Source organism: Corvus cornix, chromosome 1, assembly GCF_000738735.6.
Source record: "Corvus cornix cornix isolate S_Up_H32 chromosome 1, ASM73873v5, whole genome shotgun sequence".
In the NCBI taxonomy this organism is placed as follows: Eukaryota; Metazoa; Chordata; class Aves; order Passeriformes; family Corvidae; genus Corvus; species Corvus cornix.
The window spans coordinates 24,951,125-24,960,273 of NC_046332.1; the positions used below are offsets into that span (position 1 = coordinate 24,951,125).

Genomic DNA, 9,149 nt, shown 5'->3' on the forward strand with positions numbered 1-9,149 from the left:
GGAGGAACAGCAGTCCATGGAGTCAACTGAATGGAAGCAAATCCGACAGCAACAGAAGATGGATGGGTTTGGGGAGCCAGGGTCCAGTCTCTCCCCATAGCAGTGTGCTTTGCTCTCCTCCTTGAAAGTCAGCTTAGGGCTCCTGTCTCTCAGCAATTTCTTTGTCAGGAAGACACTGTCAAATCACTGAATGAAGTATCCTCGCAGTCCAGTGATTGATCCCCTCGTAAGTGCTGTTTTACTCGAGCTGCTGCTGGCGCTGCCGGCTGAAGTGGTGGAGTCCTGTATTACAGCTCCACAGGTGCTAACCTGCCTCAGCCTCAGCAGCAACGTGGAACAGCTTCTAAGTTGACTTTTAAAGAAAACCCTGAGAAATTATACTGAAAATGCATCACTGTAATGTTAATGTTACTAAGTCAAACACTTAAAAGTTAGGAAATGCCACTGCTAATGTTGTCTGTGCAACCTTAGGGAGGGCCCCATGTACCATTATCATACCTTGTAGTTACATGACTGCACACTGTTTCTTCACTGAATCCCTGCATAAGGTGGTCAGGTCCTCTGCATGTTTTATTAGAAATGTAGCCCAGAGCTGTTTTGCACTCTGCTGGATTATTACTTTGGTACTGACCCAGGGAAGAGACTTGTCTTTGTCACTGTGCTCTACAAAATCTCATCTGAAAAGGAGTTGAGGCCTTTGATGGTACTGTATTTCTCTGAAATCTCCTTTTCTGTTCCTTGGGATATCTTACGTTACATAATATTTCAAATGTAAGCAATTCATATTTTGGAGAGGCTGAGGAAAGAACTCATAAATAACTTCATTAAGTCCAATGTCCCATTTGCTTCTTCAATGCATCCCTCTCCCATTGACTGTTTAGATCTTGTGTAAACTGTGTGAGTCAATGGGCCCCAATGGGGCTGGTAGGCAGGTGGGACACAGCCAGCCAGCATGTAACATTTTAGAAGGTGGAAAAGGCCAGGAACCCACCTTTTCCCATGGCAGAAGTTGATAGAAGGAATGAATAATATTGACATCTCCCATCAGCTCTCCATTAAAAGCAAAACACATAAAAACTGGTTCCAGATTTGCCTGGAGACATATGTCAAAAAGACGATGAAATTAATATAGAGAAGTTGATAGGACTTTGGTCTTTTGTTTCTTCCTTCCTTAAGCATTTGTACCCAAAATACAGAGTGGGGGGAGAATCCCAGCACTCCCTCTAGAAGGCCAGCAGTCAGCTGCATTGTGAGTCCCTTCTCTACTTTCTTCCCATGATTTTGAGTGGCACTTGCAGGTTAGTCATGCCCATTTAAAAGTTTATATACAGCAGATGTTCACAGAGCTGATCAGGAATTATGGATTTGTTGTTGTAGCTGCAGCCCTCTGTGACATACAGAAAATGTATTTAAAACACAGAGAATATACCTGCCTTGCAGAATAAATTCAGACACCTCCCTTGGTGCTGTTTGCTCAGGAGGAGACATCTGAGTCCCTGATGAGGGGACATTCAGTGTCCTGAAACCCAAAGCAGGTCCCTTGGATCTGACAAGGGAAAGTTCTGGCAGGGCAGGGCAAGGCAGGGCGGTGATGTCTGGGAGCCAAACATGCTGACAGCTCCCTCTCAGAGCAGAGTGTTACCTGCTGCCCTCCTTCTCAGGGGGAGAGGCCAACTGGGCCACACCTTTTCAGAAGCAGACTTTGCACAAGTGTCATAAATCTCTGCCTTGCCTGCTGCACAGCGCTGCCACTGCACTGGGTATCACCAGGAACCATCCATTTGAACTGTACCAGGAACCATCCATATGAACCATCCATTTGAACTTGCAGCCCAGGGTAGAAGAAATAGATTACTTTGCCACCTGTTTGGGGGGATAATTTCTCCACCTCCTTGGTGCCTGAGACTTGTCTTACCCCAGTACCCAGCACTGCCTTTTCACAATGTCTCCATCTGTACCCTGCCGGTGCTCGATTTGTCTGTGTTTGTGTAGACATGCATGGCAAGGATGTGCTCCCAGAGCTTGTGTAGTTCCAGAATCAACATTCCAGTGATCCATCAGGAAAATTTGACTGAAGGGCAGCACGGTCTTGCTTTAAGCAAGCCAAGGTAGCAGGCAAACCTGCACTCCTTTCCCCACCCTGCAGGACAGGTAGTCTTTGAAGACTGTGGGATGGTGCAGGTGTTTGTTTCAGCAAAAGCTGCAGTGATGTGTAAAAAAGAGAGGGAAGGGATCTCCCAGCTTTTTGGAGATGGCCTCTGTATAACGCCATTTGAATCTTACTTTTTGTTTGGTGATAAGTTTTAATAGTTATCCTTTGAGGATTTTCCCTGCGAGCTTATCTGAATACACCAACAGTCTTTTTTGTAATATTCGCATTTCCCCTTTGGTTCAGCCGAGCCCACTGACAGATCATTCAAATTCAATTGTTTTATGTCTAAGCCGAACAGCTAATTAAAGTAGGGATGATTAACCTGACTGGCAGTGTCGCTCTCTCTCCCTCGCTCTCTCGCTCCCTCCCTCCCTCCCTCCCTCCCTCCTGTTCCAATCAGTCTTTTTCTCACACTCTCCCTCTCTCTCTCTCTCTCTCTCTCTCTCTCTGTCTTTTGCTCTACTGTGTGTGTGTGTGTGTTTTTTTTCCTCTCTCCTAAACGTGGTCTGCTTGCTGATGGCAGAATGGCACTCGGAGATTTGTGCATTGTGTCTGGTTTCCTACGGGCAGGCTGACCCAGTGCCTCTAGGGACTTATCAATAGACCACTCAGAAGAGACAGAGACAGGAGAAAGGAGGAGGGGTGGCGGGGGAGAGAAAGAGAGAGGGAGAAAGAGAGAGAGAGAGAGAGAGAGAATCAATATCAAGAATAGAAGGAGCTCCGAAGCCATTTTTTTTTTTTAAAGAAGTATCAGGACTTGGGAAGAGGGTGACAAAGAAGGTTTTTCAAAGAGGCAGTGGAGGAGGTTCTAATAAATTTGGAAGGAAACAGTTCCCTGTCTTGGGAAAAAAGGAGAACTCCTGGCTGATTAGCATTCACACCAGGTATGAGATGTTCCCTACCCCTTATCACTGTCGCAACCGAGATGGAAAAAAGCGCTTCCTCCCCCCTTTTTTGTTTTTTGGGTTTTTTTTGTTCCCTTCTTCCCCCCCCCCCGTCAGCCGTCTCTGCTCTTTAAGGAGATGGAGCGAGCGTTTATTTTGGTACGTTGGTTGGTGGTGGCAGGGGGAGTGCGAGCTGTGGGCATTTGTGTGCTGGGAGCAGGGAGAATGGAAGCAGGGCAGCGGGGAGGGGGCGGGTGGGAGAAGAGCCGGGAGTGTGTTACTGTGTCTCCTCTTTGTGCACCCCTGGGGGGGGTTACCCAAGTTCATTTCCAGCAGGTGGATTTAGACAGGGAGTTACTTAACGCTTGACCGCCAGTTTTGAAAAAAAGGAAAAAAGGGGGGAAAAAAAAAAAAAAAAAAGACCTGCTTCCTATGTCTATTAAAGGAAGCTCCAATTTTTTCCCTCTCTCCTCTCTCTCTCTTTCCTCTCTTCCTAACCAGACAGCGGGAGGGTTTCTGGCTCCTCGCCAGCCCAAAAGCCTCTAAGTGTTTTGCACTTGTTTCAGGGAGCCCGGGGATTTTTTTCAGCATTTTCACTAGAGAACAAAGAGTTCTTTACAAAGGAAGGGGGAGAGCGAGCTTAACGCCTGAGATATGTTTTTCTATTTTTATTAGGGATTTTTTTTCCCCCTCCTAAAAAGAAAGAGAGAGAAGCAAAGCACAGAATGTGTGGCAGCAACAAAATAGATTGAAAGGAAATGCAGTTCCCTTACCTCCAAATTATAATTTGGAATTAATAAGAACAGGAATGGAAGGGGGACAAGAAGAAGTGAGTTTGGTATGTCGTTCTTTTCTCCCTTTTTTTTTAACTCTCTCTTTAAATTTGAATTGCTGTTTTGCCAACTTACCTAGCTTTTTTTTTTTTTTTTTTATAAAAGTTATACTGCAAACAGTTTCTGATTACTTAAAAAATCAATCAACAAATTTTTACTGGGAAAAAAAAAAGAGGGAAATGGGGTGGTTTCGATAAAAAAGAAGCAAATTAGTGGGAACAGAAATCTTTCACTTTCTGTCACTTAGAAAAAAAGTTGGTAATGGCTTGTTGAAGCTAGGATCTTAAAATACAGATGGGGCACTAACGTCTGTGTCCACGGACCCAGCTTTTCCCTGACCATCTGTCTAAAAGTCACCTCTCACTGGCAGCTCAAATGATTAGTTGGAGCTCAGGGATTTTTTTTGTTTATTTGTTTGTTTGCTTCTTCCTCCTGTTCAGTGGGACCCTCTTTTAAATGGCTTCATTTCACCTTCTGAGTTTAGTTCTTCAATCGATCCCCAGATTGAGGGTTTCAGGATAGACTTCCTTGCACTGTAGATTTTTTGTTCTTCTGAATGTGTTTCTTATAGATACACTCTTTGTCTAGTTGTACGTGAAAAAGGCACATGTAATATAGAAGGGAATAGCGCATCATGTTTAAGGAGATGTTTGATTTGAATTTCATTGCATACAGTGTGTAGCACGCAGGATATCTTCTCTACAGCATCTCCTGTGCAGTGGTTAGGATGTTTGAGAATATATACTGTTGCAAATTCAGTAGCTTAAGGAAGTGCTTTCTTTAGCCAAATTCTGCCTTCCTTCCTATATTGATTTGTATTTTCCTGGCTTTGACAAATCGCCAATCTAAGAACAGCATCATATAGCAGAGCTACAGAAAACAAGAGAGGAAACTGTATATTATATCCCCCCTAAAAATCATGAGCACACAATACACAAAACTAGATCAAATTATTACAGAGTTACGATGATTGTTTCTGGCTGCACTACTGCTACAATACCTTGATTTTTATTTTCATGCTGCAGGCTTTCCTCAGAAGAGGTTGTCTGTTACAGCTACGTAGGTATCGCATATGTATGGTAACACTTTTTAAGCAGCACCTATGTATTGTGTAAGTGTACACGGAGAATTAGTCCATTTACATCTCCTCATATGATGAAGGGGAGAAAAAATCCATCCTTGGGCTCTGTGCTTGCACCGCTTTAGAAATCTCACTACCCTACAGTGGCAAAACATCCTACAGGATACAGCCTGTCCCTTGCAGAAGTGAAGGAAAACTGTCCATGGCAAGTGAAACCACCAGTTAAAACACAGTTTTGTTTTCATACCAGTATCTAGACTGGGGGCTTGCAACCCCCCAGCTTCATTAGCCAGAATGCTAATGCTCTCCAAAGCTGCAGTGGGCACAGCTCTCCCAGCAGAAGTTGGGGAGTCATCCGGGGCTGAAGTCCCCCGCCCCGAGTACAGGTTCCTTTGCTGTAGGTAACCCAGGTGTTCTGCCTTTCCATGGGCAGCAGCAATAGTGGTGCCAAGTCAAAAGTACTTAGTGGGCTCCCCAGTTTAATGTGAAATGCTTGGCCGTGAGGGACGGACCACCATAACAAATAGAAAAACTTTTGGCAAATTAGAAATGCCTTTCTTCTACCTAAAATCCTTGCTTTCCTCATTCCTTCAGAGAGTTTTCCCAGCTCCTGATGTTTTTCATGATCTGAATATTTTCAGTGACTTTCCTCTCTTGCTCTCTCCAAAAAGGAAAAAAAAAAAAAAATCACAGGAAAAGTAAGCAAAAGAGAGCAGAAATGGGACTTGGCCTTTGAAGTTTTCCGTAGGATAAGCAGGCTCTTTTTTTCTGCCTGAATCTTTTTCTTCTCCCTCCACCCAACCTCTCTAATCCCCCTTTATTTTTTTTTTTTTAAATCTAACATGCTTTTGGTGAGAATTTTGTATCTGCAACCCTGGAGGTGGTGATTCAAGAGAGAGGTCAGAACAGAGCTGAAACCTAGATTTAGCCCCCTCAATCTCAACTAGAAAGCATCTTCCAGTGGCTGTCACTGCATCCAGAAGTAGGGAGAAAGGCGATAGCTGTCTTTTGGGGACTCCGTGGACCTGACCTGAGAGTAACACATTCACAGTACAGGAGAAAAGAGAGAGAGGGGAAAAAAAATAAAAAAAAGGGGAAAGAAAAGCTCTTTGAGCAGTAACACACTGGCTCTTTCTTCCTGCAGGCAATCCGCTCCAGCTCCTGGCGACGTGTCCTGCACTATCAGATATCATATGACTCTTTATTTGGACTCCCGTTAGCAGTATGGGCCTGTTAGGAGGCTGTTTGTTTTCTTTTCCTTTCATTTCCTTCTCCTTAGTTCCCCCCATTTTATGTGTGCCTGTGTGAGCGTATCCCCTTTATAATCTCTCTTTTTGTGCTGAAGCTTTATAGAAAAGAAAAAAAAAAAACTTAATCATTTCCCAGGGCTGTTTTTAATCCTCTGCCAAAATTGAAGTTCATTGTCGAGTTGTAAAAATAAATAACACCTTTCGGCTTTATTTCTCTCTTTTACTTCTTCCTGTGCCCTTTCTGGCACTTCTCGGTGTGTCCATATATTCTGTTGTGTGTCTCCCTGTCTCTCCTGCCTGAGTGGGTGAAGTTGGGATACACCTGTGTCAATCTAAGGAGGAATACAGAGCTGCCTGCTGCCGCTCCTACCGCTCCGTGCCGTTCCTTTCACTTTCATAAACTTCTCTCTGTTTATTTATTTATTTCATTTGGGCACCTTCTCCACACCGAGTTTGAAAAGCTGTCAGGCAGCAATCCCTGTGCTGGGCTTTTCTGCATTTAGGTGAGCAAATGGGGGAAGTTAAGGCTGTAAGAAAATGAAATGTTCTGCTGAAGGAAGAGAGGATGAAGTGCGAGATAGAAATTAGACACGCTTTGTGTACGCCGCCCATAAAAGTTTCCTGCACCAGAATGCTGGTGCCTAATAATAGGATGGGGGGAGCCAGACAGCAGCTAACAATTGGAGGTGTGTAGCAAAGTAGCCTTATGGCAGCAGCATTTCTGATACTCAGTCACATTTTAGTTAAGGGAGATTATATATTTCCCTGTTTGTGCTGTCTTTAGTATGACATTATTTAGATAAACACTGCTGCAAAACTTTTTTGCCTGAAAATGCTAAGTCACGTCAACAGAAACACTGAATTGAAATCAAATTTACTAAATCGTTGCAAGGAAAAAGGTCTGTCTTTCCAAGAGAGGTAATGTTTTGTTTTGATACTTTCCTACGCAATGTTTTAATTTCTCTTTGTGAACTAAGGATTTATGTTGAGAATTGTTAAGAATTGATTTTTAAAGGTGGGGGGGAGGAAAATCCTTAAAACATTCCAAAATGTGAGGTTTTGAAGGGAGGAGACTTAGGTTTTTTCGGAGGAATTTGAAGTGTTTGGGTTTTTGTTCATTTGCTTCAGTTTTTTGCAACCTGCATCGTAATATACTTTGTCAAGCAAACCAGTAAATAAGCTTTTTACACAACTTTGCTCCCTCTGTAATTACTGCTGTATTTTTATGGAACTTGGTGTTTTATTTGTCAGAATTTGGTATGATCAGCAAAGCTGAAGTCCTGTTTGCACTGTAGAGACACAAAGGAGTTACTGATACTTTCTGTCAGAGGTAGATGCTTTGGCCAGCCAGTCATTCTACCAAGTTGTGCTGTTCAGCAGTGACTGTGTGCGGGCCGATCGCCACGCTCTGGAGGAAAGTATGGACAGATTTTGGTGTGTGATTTATATACATTTTGGGCTGATATTCCTATTAGAACAGCTGAAGAACTATAAGTTTTAGCCTTTCCTCTCCAGTGTATACTTAGGCCAGTGTACAAAAACAATCCTGTAAGTGAGGCAAATACAGACCAGAGGTTTTTTTTGTTGAGTCCAGAAACACCTGCATTTCAACTGTACTGTAGGTGTGTTGAACTGAATTGAGGTCACCCTGCTAGTTGGTTGTGTTTCTTCCTTCTCATCTAAGGCACCTTCCCACTGAAGTCAGTGCAGGTTTTCCTGAGAAAAGGTATTGAAAAACAGAGCTAGAACATCAGGATTTAGGGTAGTCCCCTTGAAGAAGTGTTGGAAACCAGACAGCCCAGAGTGTGTGCTTGCATAGCATAGCATCCCTCTGGAGCCTGCAGGGTGCACTTGCTTTAGTGGAGATGCTACAGCTGAGTTGAGATGACTCCTGCAGTCTGAAACTTTATTTGTGTATGCCTCCAGTTCCTCCAGGTAAGTGCCAGTGTCTGCTTTGCTCTCAATAGCACACTCATTCTTTTTATTTCATTTTTGCCAGTTGTCCCAATGAGGAGTAAGAGACTCTTTGACCAGAGACATTTTCAGGCTTCTTTACTTTTCTCTCTTCCTCGACCAACTTAAAACCAGCTTTACTTTAACATTTCGTGCTAAGGCACATTCATGCTCCTGAGGAAGCAATTACAGACTTTGTTGGAAGAAATCTGCTTTTGGAGTAAGTGTTACGAATGTAAGAATTGTGTGCTCTGCATGCACGGTACATGATGTTCCCTGGTACTCTACGCGTGCTCCAGTGCTCTGAGCAGTCCTAGCTGTGGGTATTGTATTTATTTGTCAGCCCGTTCTGGTAGTTGCCCATGAATTTAGTTGACTTGACAATCAGTAAACAGCTCCACGATAAGGCTGAAGTTTGAGAGCAATGTAAGTGGGAATTAAAAGGCTTCTTTCAAGTTTTTGTCCATTTCAGTGGATTGTTGCTCAACATCTTTATTTATAGGAAAGAACCCCGTGCTCTTCAGACTTCTTCAACATCATCTCTGCAGAGTAGATTCTTTTGTTTCAAAGATGTTACAGGCTCAAATAATTATAAAAGACTTATTTAGATGCCTCACAAAATAAATATAGCAAAGACATGTAGAAAGCTGAAAGCAAAGTGCTGCTGCTAATGCCTGAAAGCATGGCTCTGGGCTGGGCAGAGAAGGACAGGGTCGCTGCTGCTGAAGCTTTGTTAGCCTAACTTGGACTTGGTGGTATTGCACCAAAGTTGTGTTTTGACTTGGCTTAACTTCACTGCTTTCATCTGACTTTTTTTCTAAGCCAGCCCGATCCAGATCTGTTCAGCGCTCGGGAGGGTGATAGCCAAGGGACAAAACAGCTTGTCTAACACATGTCTCTTTAGTGCACCAGTGTGTGGCTTGTGAGGCCTCAGACTGGATAACCACTGTCAAGAGAAATGTGTTTTCCTACAGCGTAATAAGTTGTCCTGCTGCT

General features: G+C 43.4%; 1 long non-coding RNA gene across 1 annotated transcript; it reads left to right on the forward strand.

The window, feature by feature from the left end:
- Positions 1 to 2,610: 2,610 nt before the first annotated feature.
- On the forward strand, positions 2,611 to 6,410 carry LOC109144162. Its single transcript, XR_002044739.1, has 3 exons — positions 2,611 to 3,036; positions 3,712 to 3,874; positions 6,095 to 6,410. It is a non-coding gene; the product is annotated as an uncharacterized LOC109144162 (long non-coding RNA).
- Positions 6,411 to 9,149: the final 2,739 nt, after the last annotated feature.